At 44.2% G+C, this 19679-nt stretch overlaps 1 protein-coding gene across 1 annotated transcript in view; it reads right to left on the reverse strand.

Annotated features, from left to right (window-relative positions):
- The window catches only part of CSF3R (colony stimulating factor 3 receptor), a 126498-nt gene extending 107131 nt beyond the window's left edge, over positions 1 to 19367 (reverse strand). The window contains exon 1 of the mRNA XM_033955292.1: positions 19325 to 19367. The gene's annotated coding sequence lies outside the window, so the exon portion shown is untranslated. The remainder of the gene's footprint in view (positions 1 to 19324) is intronic.
- Between the last annotated feature and the right edge of the window lie 312 nt (positions 19368 to 19679).

Below are 19679 nucleotides of genomic sequence, written 5' to 3' on the forward strand. Positions count from 1 at the left end.
CCCTCAACCTCAAATTATGTCCTCTGGTTTTACCATTTTCCTTTCTCTGGAAAAGAAAGGAAAATGCTCAACGTATGATTGGAGCCTTCGTTGTATTATTTTCAGCAATATTTTGTTGGCGTGTGGAATTAATGCAATTGTTACAGTCTTTGGGTTCGCCTTTCTTTGGTACAGTGATCTTCTCCAATCGGTTGGCCATATATTTTCCTTCCAAATCTGTTGACACAGTCAAGTGAGGGAATGATAGTACCTTCTGAGCCTCTTATTAATTCAATTGGAATACCGTCAATACCAGGTGACTTGTTTTTCAATAAAGTTTTAATCGCTGCTATGAACAGCAATAGCAACAAGTTTACCGAATAGCCTTGAAAAGTGAGCTCCCTTGGCTTTATCCAGCCTGCCTCAAGATAATGGAGACCTCCTCTGACCAAGTCTGTTGGCAGGGTTGATGGTGTTATTAAAATCTGGTGAGACAGATCACAAAAGGGACAGGGGAAAACATAACCTCTAACAAAATCACCCCCCTCTCCCAAACAGGCAGCAATACCCTACCCCTCCTTGACCCACTCTTTCCTCTCCTTCCAAACTCAACTACTTTGTTGCCTTCAACTCTGATCAATCGATATTGAACCATTTGTAACTCTGTTTTAATTGATGTGAACCGCCTAGAACTCCCTGGGTATGGCGGTATACAAAAATAAAAAGTTATTATTAAGTGAAGGTCATAAGTGTTTGGTTATAGAGAGGGAATCATTAAGCAGCCAGAAATGTAATACCATACCATAAATACCACTTATCTGCACTGGTATTGATTTCCCATTGAGGAAGAAGGGTTTCTGCAGATGCACAGAAGTGATGGAGTCATAACAGGATGTATTTCTTGTATACCACTGCAAGAAAGAGAATCACAGTGCTTTTGAGGAGACTGTATTTTGATATCAAGCAAGCGGAAAGGGTTTGGGAGAAGGATCGCTCTCTACACTGGGCGGGTTTGAGGGGGGGATGTGTGGTTCAGTTTTAACATCAGAAGGGAGGGAGGGGGGAACTTCATGCTTGGGAGGTTGGTGTTTTGTGAAAGTACTTCATTTACTAGCTCTGGTTTTCCGTGAAAAGTAGCTTGGCTTAGCCAGCTGCTCAGCACCGTTTTGAAAACTGACCTCCTCAGCTTTCATTTCATTAATTCCAAATTCCAAAGGGAGGAAGAAACCCCCTATGCAGCAAAGCCAAGAAAACAGGCAAAAGCAGAACGGACCAAGAACTTCCTGCATTCCACTATAAACATAAAACACTCTTTTAGTGGCAAAGCATTGACATGTTCCCTTTTCCATGCTTTTCTTCTGCCTTCGCAGCTAATTTCCATTTTCATTTGATATACCGTATAGTCGTAATTTTTAAATATACTGATCATTATTTGCATTTTGTTTAGAGTATTTTGACTTTTAGAGTATTTGTGACCCCTGAAGCAGGTGGTTATCTGCCGAAACATGGCCTCATGTTGGTGCTTTGCCTGTCAGGAGTCTTTGGAACAACCTTACTACCCCGCTGTGGAACCTGGGCTCCCTCCAATTATTCCGCAAGCAACTGAAAACCTGGCTTTTCACTAAAATGTAATTCTATCCCCCCTTACTCTTCTCTTCTATATATAAGTTCATGTAAACCTTTTTTTTCCTTCTCTTCCTATATTTTAAGTTCTTGTAAACCGTGCAGAGCTCCACATCCGTGGAGATGATGCGGTATATAAACTTAAGGTTTAGTTAGTTTAGTTTAGTTTAGGAGTGTTTTATACTTGTTTGCAGGAACCTCTTGGTGCGTCTGTGCTTTTCTGTGTTTTTTATTTCTTAAAAATTAGCAGATACTAAGACACCAACTGAAAATTTTAATAGTAGATCGAATAGGATAGCTAAATTTATTGATACAGAATGATAACATAAGAACATAAGAACATAAGCAGTGCCTCCGCTGGGTCAGACCACAGGTCCATCCCGCCCAGCAGTCCGCTCCCGCGGCGGCCCAAAACAGGTCAAGACCTGTCTGAATCATCAGAAGGGGCTCCCTTGCCACCTTGGTTTCCCATTTAAGTCCTGCCTTCCTATCGAAGTCCTAGCCCTCCGGTCTTGCACATGCACGACCAGGTTAGTTAATACTCATTACCTGATTTACTTCCTATACTTGTGTTACCTCCCAGCTCCTCCCTCAGTATCCCACGATCCCTTTATCCCTCAGGAATCCATCCAATCCCTGTTTGAATCCTTGTACCGTATTCTGTCTGATCACTTCCTCCGGTAGCGCATTCCAAGTGTCCACTACCCTTTGGGTGAAAAAAAACTTCCTTGCATTTGTTTTGAACCTATCTCCCTTCAGTTTCTCAGAATGTCCCCTCGTATTTGCTGTCCCCTTCAGTCTAAAGAATCTGTCCCTATCCACCTTCTCTATGCCCCTCATGATCTTGAAAGTCTCTATCATATCTCCCCTGAGCCTCCTTTTCTCCAGAGAGAAGAGCCCCAGCCTATCCAGCCTCTCGGCATATGAGCAGTGTTCCAGCCCTCTTACCAATTTCGTTGCTCTCCTTTGGACTCTCTCAAGTACCGCCATGTCCTTCCTGAGGTGCGGCGACCAATACTGAACGCAGTACTCCAGATGTGGACGTACCATCGCTCGATACAAAGGCATGATGACTTCCCGTGTTCTGGTTGCTATGCCCTTCTTTATGATGCCCAGCATCCTGTTGGCTTTTTTCGAGGCTGCTGCGCACTGTGCAGATGGCTTCAGTGATGCATCCACCAGCACACCCAAGTCTCTCTCGAGTCTGCTGTCTCCCAACAATACCCCCCCTAATTTGTAGCTGAACAACGGGTTCTTTTTCCCTATATGCATGACCTTGCATTTGTCCACGTTGAAGCACATTTGCCATTTGTTTGCCCAGTCTTCCAGCTTGTCCAGGTCCCTTTGTAGGTCCTCACACTCCTCCCTGGTCGTAACTCTGCCGCACAGTTTGGTATCGTCTGCGAATTTTATAACCTCGCACTTTGCCTCCTTTTCCAGGTCATTGATGAATATGTTGAAGAGTAAAGGCCCCAGCACCGATCCCTGTGGCACACCGCTCGTGACTCCCCGCCAGTCAGAATATTGACCCTTTACTCCAACCCTCTGCAGTCTTTCCGACAACCAGTGCTTGATCCATCTGTGCACATCCCCTCCCACCCCGTGGTTCCACAGCTTCTTAAGTAGCCTTTCATGTGGCACCTTGTCGAAAGCCTTTTGAAAGTCGAGGTAAATGATGTCTATGGGCTCCCCATTGTCCACCCGACTGCTTATTCCCTCAAAGAAGTACAGAAGGTTCGTTAGGCACGACCTTCCCTTACAGAATCCGTGCTGGCTTGTTCTCAGTAGGCCATTTCTCTCGATGTGCTCGCAAATGCCGTCCTTGATCATAGCTTCAACAATCTTCCCTATAATTGAAGTCAGGCTCACCGGCCTGTAGTTCCCGGGGTCACCCCTCGATCCTTTCTTGAAGATGGGTGTGACATTTGCCAATTTCCAGTCCTCCGGCACCTCACCAGTTTTCAAGGATAGGTTGCAAACATGTTGTATTGTGCCCGCTATTTCCTGTCTTAGTTCCTTCAGAACCCTTGGATGGATCCCGTCCGGGCCCGGTGATTTGCCGCATTTTAACCTGTCTATCTGTTTGAGGAAATCCTCCCTACTTACCTCTATGTGCTCTAATTTTTCAGTCTGTTCCCCACTCATGAGTTCCTCTGAGTCTGGTATATTAGATTTGTCTTCGCTCGTGAAAACCGACGAGAAGAACGTGTTCAACCTCTCAGCTACCTCTTTATCCTCCTTAATCACTCCCTTCCTGTCCCCATCGTCCAACGGCCCTACTTCCTCTCTCGCTGGTCGCTTCCCCTTAACGTAACTGAAGAATGCCTTGAAGTTTTTCGCCTCCTTGGCCAGCCCCTCTTCGTATTTCCCTTTTGCTTTTCTAACCTCCCGGTGGCATTCCTTTTGGCATTTCCTGTGCGCCTGGTGATTTTCCTCTGTTGGGTCCTTTTTCCATCTCCGGAAAGATACTTTTTTGTCCTTTATCGCCCTCTTAACTTCTATTGACATCCAAACCGGGTCCTTTGATCGCTTGTTCTTGCAGCCTTTCCTGAAGTTGGGGACGTACATTCTCTGTGCTTCTTGCAGGGTGTCCCTGAATAGGGTCCAGGCGCTTCCCACAGTCTCCATCCTAAAGATGTTTCTGAGCTTCCTCCCCACCATTTCCCTCATAGCAACGTAATTCCCTTTCTTGAAGTTCAGCGCAGTTGTTGCGGTCCTCCTGACTATGGGTGTCCCTCTTTCTAATGTGAATCTGATCGTGTTGTGATCACTGTTGCCTAGTGGTCCTCCCACTTCTACCCCTCTTGCAGGCCCCCCTAATCCGTTTAGGATGAGGTCAAGAGTAGTACCCCCTCGCGTCGGTTCTTTGACTAGTTGCTCCATGAAGCAGTCCTTCACAGCTTCTACAAATCCTATCTCCCTATTGCAGTCGGAGTGACCCGTACTCCAGTCTATCCCTGGGTAGTTGAAGTCCCCCATCACTGTTACATTTCCAGTCCTGCACTCCTGTCTCAATTCCGCTTCCAAGTCGTGTCCGACTCCCTCTGGTGTACCAGGTGGTCGATAGTACAGCCCCAGTTTTATGCCCGCACCCTTGTTTCCCGGTAATTTGACCCACATCGATTCCAGCCCCTCTGCCTTCGTTGCCATATCCATCCCGACCGAGTGGATAGTGTCCTTTATATATAGTGCTATGCCTCCCCCCTTTTTGTGGGTCCTGTCCCTCCTATAGAGCTTGTACCCCGGCAGCGCTACATCCCATTGATTTTCCTCTGTCCACCAGGTTTCTACAATTCCAATTATATCCAAGTCCTCCCCATTTGCCATGACTTCTAGTTCACCCATCTTGGCCGTGAGGCTTCTTGCATTTGTGTATAAGCACCGCAGGTCCCGTCGTTTGGTATCAAACGGAAGAGGTGAAGCTACAAAAAATTTTGTTTTTTCCGAGTTAATAAATATATCTTGTGGGCACAATTAAATAGGTAAGATGCAAGCCAACCAAGAACTGTGTCCGTTACCCCGAATTTTTCTAGCCTGTGCAGCAGTGACAGTTTTTTGCTTTGCTCTTTTGAGACTGATTTCACGTATTTTATTTTATAAATTTATAATCCGCTTATACCTGAACTTCTACCATTGAAACATACAAACAAACAATAAAAAAAGCACATTTATGTTTATTAAAAGTTTTAACCGCACTTCGGTTTATCAACAGCACGGTGTACAAACTATATTTTAAAAAAACCAAGAAAAGAAAGGAACGCCATATAAAATAGGAAAGCAAAAGAAAAAAAGACAATAGAAAGGAGCCCAAAAATGAAAAAAAAAAAATAACCCCCTCTTTTACTAAGGCGTTAGCCGATTTAGCACGCGCTAAATATTAGTGCGTGCTAAACGCTAACATGTACATAGAATATAATGGACACGTTAGCGTTTAGGCCTAACCTGGGCCTAATGTTGGGCATCTATTTCGGAAGCGCCTACCTAGATAAGCCTTATCTAAATTGAATAACAAAGCTCAATTAAGCTTTTTAATCAGCAATAATCGAAACTTAGGCGCTATCAAGAAAGAGCAGTTCCGTAACAAGGCGTCTCTAAAAATTTAGGCGGCCTTCAAAAAAAAAAAAAAAAAAATGGCGCTATGCATGTTGGGCCTGGTTTCGTGTAAGGCGCCTTGTTGCAGAATCGCAGCTCTTAAAGCGTGCTTAAGCGCTCGCATGGCCGCCTAACTTTTAGTCGTGCCTAGAGCTGGCCTTTTTATTGGGCGTCTCCAAAATAAGCGCCGCTCAGCGCGATTCACTAACCAGCGCCCAGTTTTACTTGCATTTCTGCCCCTAACGTTTGGGCGCTTCTTACAGAATTTGCCCCTTGGTGTGCGCTAAAACAGCTGGCACGCCTTAGTAAAAGGACCCCTAAATGAATTAAATTTAAATCATCTAAAAAACCTAATAAGTTTTAATCTTGTTTCAATAATTGCCAAAATATATGATATATGTTATATGTTATATGATATATGTTATATGTGTAAATTTGGTTTTAAATTTACGCCGGTAGAAGCGGCCCCCGTTCCCTGAGGGGGATGCAGTTCCTCCACTATGGTCTCCCCCCTTAGGTCAGGGAATTAAAGCCCCAGGTGTGACCCGCAGCCCCACCATGCGCCAAACATGAAAACCCTGGGCTGCTGGTAGGGAGGGAGTTCAGGCATTTAAATACATAGAAGCAGTAGATCAGTTCTTGCGACACCTAATCCATTTCTCCGGCACAGCTGCAGCCGGCCTTATCCAAATAGCAAAGCACTTAGAGTCCTTATCAGCGCTGCTATTCTTACACGGCTGGGTTAGTTTGTTGTCTGAACATTCCAATTAATTTCACCAGGCTCGTCTGACAAGACAGATTAAGGACTCTGTTCTTCAATCTGGCCTTTGTTGTACTTTTGCTGCTGAGGTGTCAGACTTAATGATGAATGCACAGACGCCAGCAAAAGCACTCTACTGCTCTGAGGCCTGGAGGCTCCAGGGCGAGGGGAAGCCGGAGAGCGAAGGGTGACTAGACTGGACCAGGTACCCCATGATTTGTTTAAAACACACCCTTCGAGAAAGACTCAACTCCTTAAAAGGTGAGGAGGACACTAGAAAGAGAGAAACATGACGGCAGATAAAGGCCAAATGGCCCACCCGCAGCATCCACTAGCTCCTCCTCTCCCTATAGCAGGGGTAGGGAACTCCGGTTCTCGAGAGCCATATTCCAGTCGGGTTTTCAGGATTTCCCCAATGAATATGCATTGAAAACAGTGCATGCAAATAGATCTCATGCATATTCATTGCGGAAATCCTGAAAACCCGACTGGAATACGGCTCTCGAGGACCAGAGTTCCCTACCCCTGCCCTATAGGCTAAGGCTCTTAACATTTGCATCTCCTCTTTCTATAGGCTAAGGCTTTTTACACCTGCATTGTGAGGTCATAGAGCTTTGTGGTTATAGAAACAGAAATATGACGGCAGATAAAGGCCAAATGGCCCATCCGCAGCATCCACTATCTCCTCCTCTCCCTATTGGCTAAGGCTTTTAACATTTGTATCTCCTCTCCCTATTGGCTAAGGCTCTTTACACCTACATTGTGAGGTCATAGAGCTTTATGGTTATAGAAACAGAGAAACATGACAGCAGATAAAGGCCAAATGGCCCAGCCAGTCTGCCCATCCACAGCATCCACTATCTCCTCCTCTCCCTATTGGCTAAGGCTCTTTACACCTGCATTGTGAGGTCATAGAACTTTATGGTTATAGAAACATAAACACAATAAAAAATGAAGCAAATTATTAATAAATATAATAAAGTCAGAGTTAATACACATTACATAGTAATTCTATATCAAAGCGAAACATTTGACACAAACCCAAAACCTCCCTCCCTTTGTAAAAGGGTAATAGTGCAATCTAAAAAATATATACTCCAATAAAAATCCTTCACCAAAAGTTCTTGTTTCAATGTTGACTGTTATTAACAGTTTTTCAATGAAAGCTGATAATATCTTCTATATTTTCTTGTCAAAATTGTTGTCTTGAATTAAAGCCCAGACTCGCTCAACATGAGAGAGTGTTTCGTAGAAAGTGTCATCAGGAGAAAAGACTTAAGGGTGGAGGGCTCTGAAGTTGTGATCTTATAATTGCGAAATGTATTATAAATACAAAAACTAAAAAACCCAAAATACATAACATAAGCACAGAAAAGTATAATAATAAACATACCTTATAAGTAGATATTAACGACAGGAAAGAAAGATCAATTCTCAGGCCTGTCAGCTAACCGAAAGGAGAGTGAATGTATGTTTCCACAACCTGAAGCGCCATTTTTAAACCTGAGAGGCGGGGATTTTTTTTAACCTAGCAGCTAACATCAAAGAAGAGCGACCAAGATGATAAAGGGGATGAAACTCCTCTCGTATGAGGAAAGACTAAAACAGTTAGGGTTCTTTGGCTTGGAAAAGGGGAGATATGATCAAAGTCTACAAAATACTGAGTGGAGTAGAATGGGTGCAAGTGGATCGATTTCTTTACTCCATCAAAAATCACAAAGACTAGGGGACACTCGATGAAGTTACAGAGAAATACTTTTAAAACCAATAGGAGGAAATTTTTTTCACTCAGAGAATAGTTGAGCTCTGGAACGCATTGGCAGAGGTTGTGGTAAGAGCGGATAGTGTAAGGTTTGGACAAGTTCTTGGAGGAAAAGTCCATAGTCTGTTCTTGAGAAAGACATGGGGGAAGCCACTGCTTGCCCTTGATCGCTGGAATGTTGCCACTCTTTGGGGTTCTAGAATGTTGCTACTCCTTGGGTTTTGGCCAGGTACTAGTGACCTGGATTGGTCACCGTGAGAACGGGCTACTGGGCTTGATGGACCATTTGGTCTGACCCAGTAAGGCTATTCTTATGTTCTTATCACTAATCTGCCTCCTATGTCCACTTAATTTCTTTATTTAACCCCTGGGGTTCCACCGTATTCCATTTATATATCAATCTTCATTCTTTATTAATTAAAACTGCTGTAATGTCACCACCTTGAAGAAGAATAACATTCACAAGAGTCACAAACTGTAATTCATCTAGGGCAGGGGTCTCAAACTCCCTCCTTGAGGGCCGCAATCCAGTTGGGTTTTCAGGATTTCCCCAATGAATATGCATGAGATCTATGTGCATGCACTGCTTTCAATGCATATTCATTGGGGAAATCCTGAAAACCCGACTGGATTGCGGCCCTCAAGGAGGGATTTTGAGATCCCTGATCTAGGGCATGATTCCGCTACCGCCAGTGGGAAACTATTAGAGCGTCCTCTCTATTTGTTCTTAAATGACATAAATCTATAATACGAAGTTTGATTTTGCGCTTTGTTTGACCTATATATCATTTGTTGCAAGGGCAGCAAATGCCAGAGATGACTTGAGTGGTATTACAGTTTGTACAAGAGGATTGAGTCACAGGGAGCAGTGTGGGGTTTGAACCCACAACCTCAGGGTGCTGAGGCTGATGTTTTAACCACTGCACCACTCTAGAAATCAAAATGTAGTAAAAGTGAGCCAAGTATAGGACAATTGAGCCATTGTGACATCACTGATGAGGTTGGCTCTTATTGGTGGAATGAAACATTATGACATCACTATACCAGCTCTATACCGTTCTCCCAGGGGAGCTCAGAGTGGTTATTCAGGTTCTCAAGCATTTTTCCCTGTCTGTCCCAGTGGGTTCACATTGTATCTAATGTACCTGGGGCAATGGAGGATTGAGTGACTTGCCCAAGGTCATAAGGAGCAGTGCGGGACCAGCTCTGGGCTGCTGGCTGTCGTGTCTCAAATGAGCTCAGTACGATACAATGGAAAAGGCTTTATATTTGAAACATGTTCTTAGCATGAACAGACTTTTGCTACTTATGGTGTGTTACAGGAACTGATTGAATTTTAGATTTGCTCTAACAGCGTATTAAGAGACCTCTGGGAATACTCCTTACTGGAGGGATTTGTATGCTACCTTTTTCTCCCTAACAGCTAAAAATGGGAATATCCCTCCAAGGAATACATGTTGGATGTAGAAACCAGATAGAGCTTCAGCACAACCATCTGTGTCATGCTAAAGACTGAGCCAGATGTTGCTGCTGCTGGAAGAGCCGTTTCTTGAATTTGGCAGCCAAATCCAGTGAAGGCCATTTTATTCTTTAATCTGTGATAGCAGCTCCTACTATTTACTGTACAGAAAGTCAGATAGAAAAAGAGAACGTGCCAGGCAGGAGAGAGGGATGTAATTAAAGAGAGAGAGAGACAAAAGAGAAATTGCTGAAAAAATTCAGAGAGAGAGAAAAAACAGAAATGACAGAAGGTTAGAGGGGCTAAGAGAAGAGAACCATGAGTGATAACTCAGTAGCATGTAATGTAAAATCATTGGGAGATTAACTCCATTAAAGAAGACTAAGGGGTTAATTTTCAAAGGAGAAAAATGCTCCATAAATTGCATAAGGTGGCATATGGATGGTTTTTCTTGCTTGAAACGTCCAAATCACTATTCTCAGAACTCATGTAAATTCCAAGGGGGGGGGGGGGGTGTTGAAAGCATGTTTTAGGCAGGTTTAGGACTTGGACATTTTGCAGTGACAATTGAGCATTTAACAAAATTTCCAGGGCACCAAACCTCTATCATTGCTGTAGCACTGAAAGGTGTACACATTTAACACGTAACAGACGGTTCCTGCTCAGAAGAGTTTACAATCTAACTTGGACTGACAGACAGGAAATATAGGGGTTGGGGAGATTCTTGCAGAGAGAGTGATAGGATGGGCATAGGTCATTTTACGGCGAGTGGGAGTTAGGACCCGAAAGCAGCCTCGAAAAAGTGGGCTTTTAGCTTGGATTTGAAGACTGCTAGAAACTGAGCCTGACGTAATGACTCAGACAGTCTGTTCCAGGCATACGTTGCAGCAAGATAGAAGGGACGGAGTCAAGCGCTGGCAGTAGAGGAGAAGGGTACAGATAGGAAAGACTTACCCGATGAACTGAACGGAGTTTACGGAAGGGAGCATAGACCATTTAAATGTTTTAAAAATGAATAAGGGCCATAAAAGGTGGGCAAAGTGACCAGACGATAACTGGAGGGATTAAGGCATGACCCCCCACCCCCACCTCTCTCACCACCCAAAGATGTGAAAGAAACTGTGCATGTCAGCCTGTATGACAGCTTCAGACGGCCACAAAAACATCTCAGCAGAGCAGAGGGGTACTCAGTAGCATAGTAAGGTGGGGATGGGGGAGGGGGTGCGATCCGCACTAGGCGCTGTCTTGGCACCCGTCCTCCTCTCTGCCATATGCATGCCTTCACTTCTACCCCCCATAGTTCTATCACTTCACCGGCACGAGCAGCAACTCCAACCTGTTGCTGGCACCAGCGTCGGCTCTGTCTCTAACATCACTTCCGAGTCCTGCGCCTAGGAAGGAGGGAGAGCCGAGGCCAATGCAGGCAGCAAGTTGGTGATGCTGCGTGCACCAGGAAAGTTAAAGAGGTGTGGCCGAAGGGGCGCGAATGGTAGGGTTGGCTGGGGAAGGGGCACCTCTCACGCTTGCTACGCCACTGGGGGCACTCTAGGGGTTACTGCAGTGAATGTCACATAAAAAAGTCCCAGGTACTCATCTCACCATAACCCACTTGAGCCCTCCAAAACCCACCCAAAACCTACCGTACCTAGATAAAAATCTAATTTAATCTTCTCTTTGTGTGTCACACAGACCTATGCAGGCTCAAGGCGACTTATAGAGAAAAGGTAGAAAGAGGAGAGGGGCAGAGGAAGGGAGACAGGGAAAAAGAGAAAAAGGACAGTAATTGACTTGTAGGGAGAGAGTTTGTAGATTCAGGTATCAAAGAGAAGAGTTTTCCATTTCTTCCGGAATAAGGCACCTGCATGGCATAAGGTTTTTGGTTGTGGTGGACAGGTGGGCATAGTGAGGTTTGGGTGGGTTTTGGAAGGCCAAACATACAATATAATAAGCGGGTTATGGTGAGATGTGCGCCTGGAAACCAAAAAGGAAAAAAAAGTGGAGTAGATAGGCTGAAACCACCAAATGTATTCTAACACGTGAGCCAATCAATACAACAAGCAATGAAAGCCGTCAATAAATATAGTCAAATAAAAGCAATGAAAAACCAGTTCAATAGAAACAATCTGGCTGCCAAGTTTTACAATCCAAGGATGTATCAAAGTGATAAACGCAGTTGACGGAAGAGTTGCAGCTGTGATTATAGTAATCCTGTAGGCAAGCTTGTATTACAATGCCGGTATGATGAATAATTGTGATGATCAATAACTGGAAATCGAGCAGCCAAACAGCGATGCCACCTGAATTTATGTGAAGGGTAAAGACCTTACACAGTCCGTGTTTTGGCTAACGCCGTAGCCTTCATCAGGGGTCCTAAAAGAATTCATCATGAGTATATTTTTTATTTTATTTATGTCAAACATTTATATCTCGCGTATTACAACAATCTATGAGGGTTCCAATGTACACGCCAATGAATGGTGTGGACATGTGAAAAAAGATGGACATTTGTAACTAGAAAAAGCATTATAATGTGAAAAAGGTGAAACAAGTGTGGCAAAGAGGTGACGTGAGAGCCAACTTTAAGAAGATAAAAACCAATTCCAAGATGATTAGACTCAATAATTACATTACATTACATTAGGGATTTCTATTCCGCCATTACCTTGCAGTTCAAGACGGATTACTAAAGAATTATCCAAGATGTATTACAACAAGAACTTACAAAAAAAAAAAATTGGTCATTTTCAAAGAGAGTAAGAAATGGGTAAGGTTATTTGTTTGGGGTAGTTGGCTTTAGTGAGAGGTGGAATTTGAGACTTGCGGTATTATTTCTTTTTAAAATATGATTTAAAAGAGTTTAACCTGATCATCGGTGAAATGAATACACATCAGAAAAAGTGATGGTGATTGTGTTAAAATTAGTAATGGAAGAACCGTACCTAGATTCTACATATCCAGCAAATTATAGATTGAAATTAAATAATGCTGATATCAATACAGTGGTACGCCGATTATCCGAATTCCAATTATCCAGATTGCTTCATGGGTCTTAGTTAATTTTTGAGCCCACCCCCCCCCCCCAAGAACCATTTCTATCACTCTTCCTCCCACTAGTGCTCCTTCTGTTTCTTCCGCCGCTGCCATTAGCACAGCCCAGCGACCCCTTCCCCCCGAACTGGGAGACTTTTCTCCACTGTCAGCACACCCCCTGCAATGAATGGACATAATTTTTTTTTTCTTTTGTTTTTAATAATTGTTATTAAAAAAACAACAGCGCACCCCCCTCCCCCCAACAAGAAAAGACAGCATTCTCCCTCCCTCCCTGAACAGGTACCACAAATCCCTTCCCGGCCCCAGAGGAAAGACCCCAGGCCTACCTTGTTTCCATAGTGGTCTAGTGGTGCGCTGGGGTGGGAGCAATCCTACTCGCTCCTGCCCGTGCTCTGTCAGCGACAAAAATAGCTGCCACAACTTCAAGATTTGAGTAGCCTCACAAGACTGCTGTTGGAAGTCTCAGCAGGTATTTTCATCGCGAGTAAGATCGCTCCAGCGCACCGCTAGACCACCAGGGAAACAAGGTAGGCCTGGGGTCTTTCCTCTGGGTCTGGGAGGGGGAATGCTGTCTTTTCTTGTCAGGGGGATGGGGGGTTGGTGCTGACGGTATAAATAGTCTTATAGAAGGGATGTGTTTTCCTGTTTGTTCAGTCTGCTGTTATTGCCCATAATTCTGTTCTCTGAGCTCAGATTTCTACTTCCAATTGCAGCTGCCAATAACCATCTCAAGCCCTGATGCTCAAGAGCTTTCCATGCGGGTAAGACTCGTTAAACCAGCCTTACGTGGCAAGGAACCTCAGTCTCCGATGCTCAAAAGGGTTCTTCGGAGGAGGCAGGGAGGGGGGGCTTCTGCTGATCCTCGGTAGCAGCCATTGAGAGCCCTATGCAAATACATTACAAGGAGCTTACTAGTATTTAAATGAGCTCTCCTTGTGATGCACAAAAGGGAATGCTCCGCTTTTACAGGGTACAATTTTCCAGCAGTTGAGCGTGTGTTGTGTGAGTGTATGTGCCAGCTCAGCTAGGGTTACCAGGTGTCTGGATTTACCCGGACATGTCCTCTTTTTAGAGGGCATGTCTGGGTGTCCAGATGGCTTTTCAAAACCCAACACTTTGTCCGGGTTTTGAAAAGCTTCTTCTTTGGGATCGCATCAGGAGAGCATCCGTGCATGAGTGGATGCCCTCCCAACTAACAAGAACAGGGTGAGGAGGCAGGGCTGGGGTATGGGCAGAACTGGGCAGGCATGGGGGTGGGGCTAAAATCTGGTAAAGCTCAGTTGATCATGGCTTGTGCCGGCTCAGCTGATCATGGGCAGGGGAGAAGAGAAGAGGAATTTTTTTTCTTTCAGCAGGCTTGACAGGCATTGTAAGAGCTGTGCCTACTGATTTGCACTTCTGAGCAGGCACCAAGCTCCTCCCCCTTTTATTGAAGCTGCTCCAGCCAAATAGCATGCATATATTGTGCTGAGCATCACCCGGTAAATTAATATTGCTGCCGACGCGGTATTGTGCATCCTGTCCTCAGTGCCTTATTTCAGCGCCATAAGAGTGTGGCCCTCCTCCCTCCTCCTTCCGTGTGACCTGACACAAGCATCAGCCGAAATGTGTCATCATTTGCAATGAACTACGACCACAGACCAAATTGTTCACTGACAAAAGGTGAGAGGGCCGCCAGCCTTCCAGGGTTATTAAAATCACATCCTGTGATTCAGCAGCCCAGAGGGAAACCCAGACGATAATCTTCGGTGCAGGTGGCAGTGAAACCTGACCACGCATGTCAGCCTCAATTACCCAGTGAACTCGGCATCTTTTGCAGATGACTTGTCAACGAGCAAATCGAGTCTTCTTTGGCATAACCTGGCTTTTGGGTCACAGGACGTTGGGGAAGCCCTGCAGGAGAACAATCTGAAGGGGAAGTGACCCGGCAGTAAGTGTTGATGAATTGATTCAAGAAATGATACTCTAGTGCAAAAACAGAGAGACGAAAGAGAGAAAATAAATGATTACTTCTGACTCGGATCACTTTCATTTCAAACCCCAGGTAGAGGGTAAAAAGGAAGAACAAGAAGCATGTTGTACATAATATCCAACTGCTCCATGTACAAGATGCAGGCAGGTCTGCTCTTCCCTTTGTTCGTGCATTGATTTCACTGCCAGGGGTTGCTTCAAAAGACAGTAGCAGAACTCTTCTGTAGGAGAACATGGACAGCTTGGTATGAAACAGCTCGTTAAACACAATAGTCCAGTGGTTCCCAATCCTGTCCTGGAGGACCACCAGCCAGTCGGGTTTTTGGGATAGCCCTAATGACTATGCATGAGAGAGATTTGCATACAATGGAGGTGACAGGCATGCAAATCTGCCCCATGCATAGTTATTAGGGCTATCCTGAAAACCTGACTGGCTGGTGGTCCTCCACAACAGGGTTAGGAACCACTGAACAAGGAAGGTGGAGCAATCTAGAGCAGGGGTAGGCAATTCCGGTCCTGGAGAGCTGGAGCCAGGTCAGATTTTCAGGATATCCACAATGAATATGTATGAAATGGATTTGCATGCACTGCCTCCTTGAGATGCAAATCTTATCTCATGCATATTTATTGTGGATATCCTGAAAACCTGACCTGGCTCTGGCTCTGGCTCTGGCTCTCGAGGACTGGAATTGCCTACCCCTGATCTAGAGAGTCATGCAAACCCTGGAAAGGATCTAAACTCTAACCCGAATTGTTTTGTTAAATTTGAATTTCATTTTAATAATAATAATAATTTTATTCTTATATACCGCCAAAGCCGTAGTAGTTCGAGGCGGTTTACAACAAAGAAGGGCTGGACAATCAGCGAGTATAGGTACAATATAGGAGAGCAGGATACAGAGGTAAGGCATAAGAGAACTTGGGAAACAAGCGGTAAGGCATAAGAGATCTTAGATAACAAATCGGTTAAACAGGTTTGTTTTTACTAATTTTCTGAAATTTAGGTAGGATGAGGAGTGCGAGATAATATTGCCCAGCCAATCATTCATTTGACCTGCTTGGAAGGCAAGTGTTCTGTTCAGGTATCTTTTGTAACCGCAGGCCTTTAGTGCTGGATGGTTAAACAGATGAACTCTGCGTGTGGGTCTGGATGAACAATCTAAGATAAAATGGGGAACCCAGTACATGGGGGTCGAACCAAGAATGGATTTGAAACAGAGACAGGCAAACTTGTACAGCACTCTTGCTTCCAGGGGCAGCCAGTGGAGTTTTTGGTAGTAGGGAGTTATGTGTTCCCATTTTTTAGCCCAAAGATCAATCGGATTGCCGAATTTTGGATGATTCGGAGTCTTTGAATCTTTGAGTCTTTGAAAGACCCCAGTAGTCGAGTAAGCTTAGAATGGAGGATTGCACCAGTAAGCGGAATGAGATTGCATCAAAGTACTTTCTGATGGTTCTTAGTTTTCATAATGCGGAGAAGCCTTTTCTGGCCAGTAAGTCGGTGTGTGCTTCAAGGGTAAGGTTGCGGTCTAGGGTCACTCCCAGAATTTTTATGGAATCTGTAATAGGAAAGACTTGACCATTCAAGGAAATTGATGAATCTTTGATTTTGTCGTTCGGACTCGCCAGGAAGAATTTGTTTTTTTCTGAATTGAGTTTCAATTTGAAATTGGCCATCCATAGTTCGATTTGCTTTAAGAAAGATGCCAGGTGATTTTTCGTCTCGGGAGTTAGGTATGTTAGAGGAAAGACTATGGTGATGTCGTCGGCATAAATGGAGAATTTGATTTTTAGACTTTGTAATAGATTCCCCAGTGCGGCTAGGTAGATGTTGAACAGTGTGGGAGACAGGGGGGAGCCCTGCGGGACTCCACATGAGTTTACCCAGCTGAAGGAATGAGTATTGTCACTGTAAACTTGGTATGATCGTTTACTTAGAAAACCCTGGAACCATTTTAACACATTACCAGAGAGACCGATTGACTCCAAACAGTCCAAAAGAATAGCATGATCAACTAAGCCGAAGGCACTACTTAAATCAAATTGCAGGACTAGTGCACTTGTGCCCTGGCTAAACAGGCTATGGAGGGAATCTAGCAGAGAGGCAATAACAGTTTCAGTGCTGTACCCGGAATGAAAACCTGACTGGTTATCATTTAGAATGCTGAATTTATCCAGATAGGTTACTAAATCCTGATTGACCAAATAGGAAAAAAAGAGTGTGCGATTGCAAATAGAGACCAGTTGCACCTTTAGATCGATGGTTCTCAGGACACACCCAACCAAACATGTTTCAGGATACCCACAATGAATACGCATGAGATACATTTGCATACAATGGAGGCAGAGTGTGACGGGGTGTACATTCCTTCACATGGGTCTCAGGTACAGGGGAAGGAAGAGATCTGAAGAGAAGCTGTATGCAAAGACAAGCTGAGTCTAGCAAGCTCCCATAGGGCCTCTGGGGAAGCTCGTTTGCATATGTGGTCTCAAATATGAAATCTGTGAGGGGAAATGGAGTTGCTCGAAGCCGAGAGAAAGAAGGAAGAGAGGTAGAAAACTAGGGATTCTGAAGGACCATCCCTAGGGGGGAGGGAAAGGGGTAGCTAGACTGGAATTTGGGGTGCTTACCTTCACTAATTGGGGGCTGGGCCTTAAGCTTTCTCATCTCAAAAGACCAGTTAGTTGGAGCAGATTCGGCTCCTAGGTGACTCTTAAGGGGAGGAATGGTGATGTAAGCCTAACCCTCAGTAAGCCACCATCTGGACCAAAGTGACCCAAAAAGCCCTAACCCATTTGCACAGAGCATGCATATTAATTTATAGATATCTTAAAAATCTGACTGACCTGATGTGTCCTGGGGACTGGATTGAGAACCACTGCATTAAAGGATGGGAGAAAGAGGAAATGTCAAACAGCTGTTTCGATTTGTCGAGCTGTGCATTTCTTTCCAATCAAACTTCTCCCCTTGTCCTCCTTGAATTTTATTTTCCTTTCGGCTTGGTTTTATATAGGACTTTTTCATAGGTTGCTGTGTTCCTGGATCTTGCAGCCACCCTAAGGTAACCCACACAAATCTATCTCCGTAAGTCTAACATGATAGACTTCCTCCTTGAGTTGACCTTAGACATCAAGCAGAACGATGCGTCTTATCAAGGATCCCATATTTTCATAGCTAGCACTGTTGTGCTGGGTGCCTGAATTTAATCCTGTGAAGGTAGTATGGGGAGTGACAGTGTCAAAGGTCATCCCCTGATTACAAATTGAATCTATTCCATCTACTCACCGCGCTGGGTCTGTCAGAAAAGCACAGAGGGCATCGGAAGACACTTGCTGGATAAGATTAATGAAAATATATATTTTCTCTGGATTCTATTATCTTTCCTTTTTCTTAGGTCAGGAAGCACAAGGCAGCATATATAAAAAAAACACCCCATAATCTTTTTTAAAATTGAAAATATATATCACTTCTTTTTTGCCGTCGAGCCATCTATTTTTTTTTTTAGCTGTCCCGTAGACAGTTTCATTCCTCATCCAAATGTCTTTCAGAGTATAATAGTTTCAAAACATTTGATGGCCATGTGTCAAGTAGGACAACGTGACTCGAACAGAGTGGAGCAAGCAACCTGATCCGGAACTCTTATGGTCGAGAATGCTAGAAAGAACGTTCATGTTGATTCAAAAGTGAATTCAGCAGAACGACTGCAAGACTTCAAAGAGATTACCTTCAAAGTAGCTCATGTCTCACAGCAGAGGTGTTGACCAATCATTTCCTTTGAATAAAAGCATTGCTTATTATTCCCCCGTTGACTATTATAATTATATAAATGCTTCTCACAAAACCTCAAAGAAAATGGATTTTGCTCATACCTTTTTTCAGTGTAGCACCAGGTGCATCCCCCTGGAGAGCTTACAATCTAATTTTGTATCTGAGGGTTAAGTGATTTGCAGTGCTGGAATTGGAGCCTACTGCCACTACATATAGGGCTCTTTTAATCAAGCCGCGCTAGTCAGGTTAGTGCGTCGGCCATTTCATCATGCGCTAACCCCCGCGGCCGGTTAAAAAACTAACGCCTGCTCAATGCAGGCGTTTGCGGCAGGCGGTTTAACGCGCGGTATTCCGTGCGTTAAACCCCTACCGCAGCTTGATAAAAGGACCCCATAATTTCTATAGCGCTGCCAGATGTCTACATTAAACATGTGAGAGACAATCCCTGACCTAGTATTCTAACCACTAGGCTACTCCTTTCCAGTTGCTCACTTACCAGAGCATACTGCAAATGCCAGGGCTTTAATTTTTTTAAATTTTCACCCTTTCCAGATGTGTCTGTACTTCAAAGATGTAGAGTATCAGATCCAGCTGCCATATATACAGTGGAATTTCTCTGCCACCTAGAGGATCTTGGCACTTACTCATCCATGTGTTGGTTACTTGACAAACTGACCACTATAATGTCTGCTCTGCGACTAGAGCCTCCGACTTTATACAATTACAAGCCATTCTGATCCCTGAGATTAGATTTCCCAGTAATGCATTTAAATTTGATCATTTTACTTCTCTGTTATTCAATAACACTTTTTATTTCTATATAGTTTGTCTCACATATTATAACAAAGCTTGGCTTACCTCAGCCAAATTGTGTCTACCTTAGACCTCTCCTTTCTCCTGGAACCTCTCTTTAAATGAGTCAGGCTGGGCAGAAATACTTCTGCCTGAGACCCGCCCCTCTCACTCAGCACTGAGCCAAGCAGTCCTTCTCAAATGCATGGCGCCCTCTGCTGCCCGGTGGCATAACAGCAGTCCCAGAGAGGGAAAATCCCTTACTCTGCCGCATTCTGTTTAAGATCGCCCTGAATGTCCTGCCCTACCTAGCCACATTGTTTATTCCTTATACCCCGTCTTGATCCCTTAAATTTTCAAAATGATAATCTTGTCATCCCTCTCAACTATGGAACAAACTTCCTCTTATTTTAAGGGGTGC

The sequence above is a fragment of the Geotrypetes seraphini genome, chromosome 8 (assembly GCF_902459505.1).
Source record: "Geotrypetes seraphini chromosome 8, aGeoSer1.1, whole genome shotgun sequence".
NCBI classification, from domain to species: domain Eukaryota; kingdom Metazoa; phylum Chordata; class Amphibia; order Gymnophiona; family Dermophiidae; genus Geotrypetes; species Geotrypetes seraphini.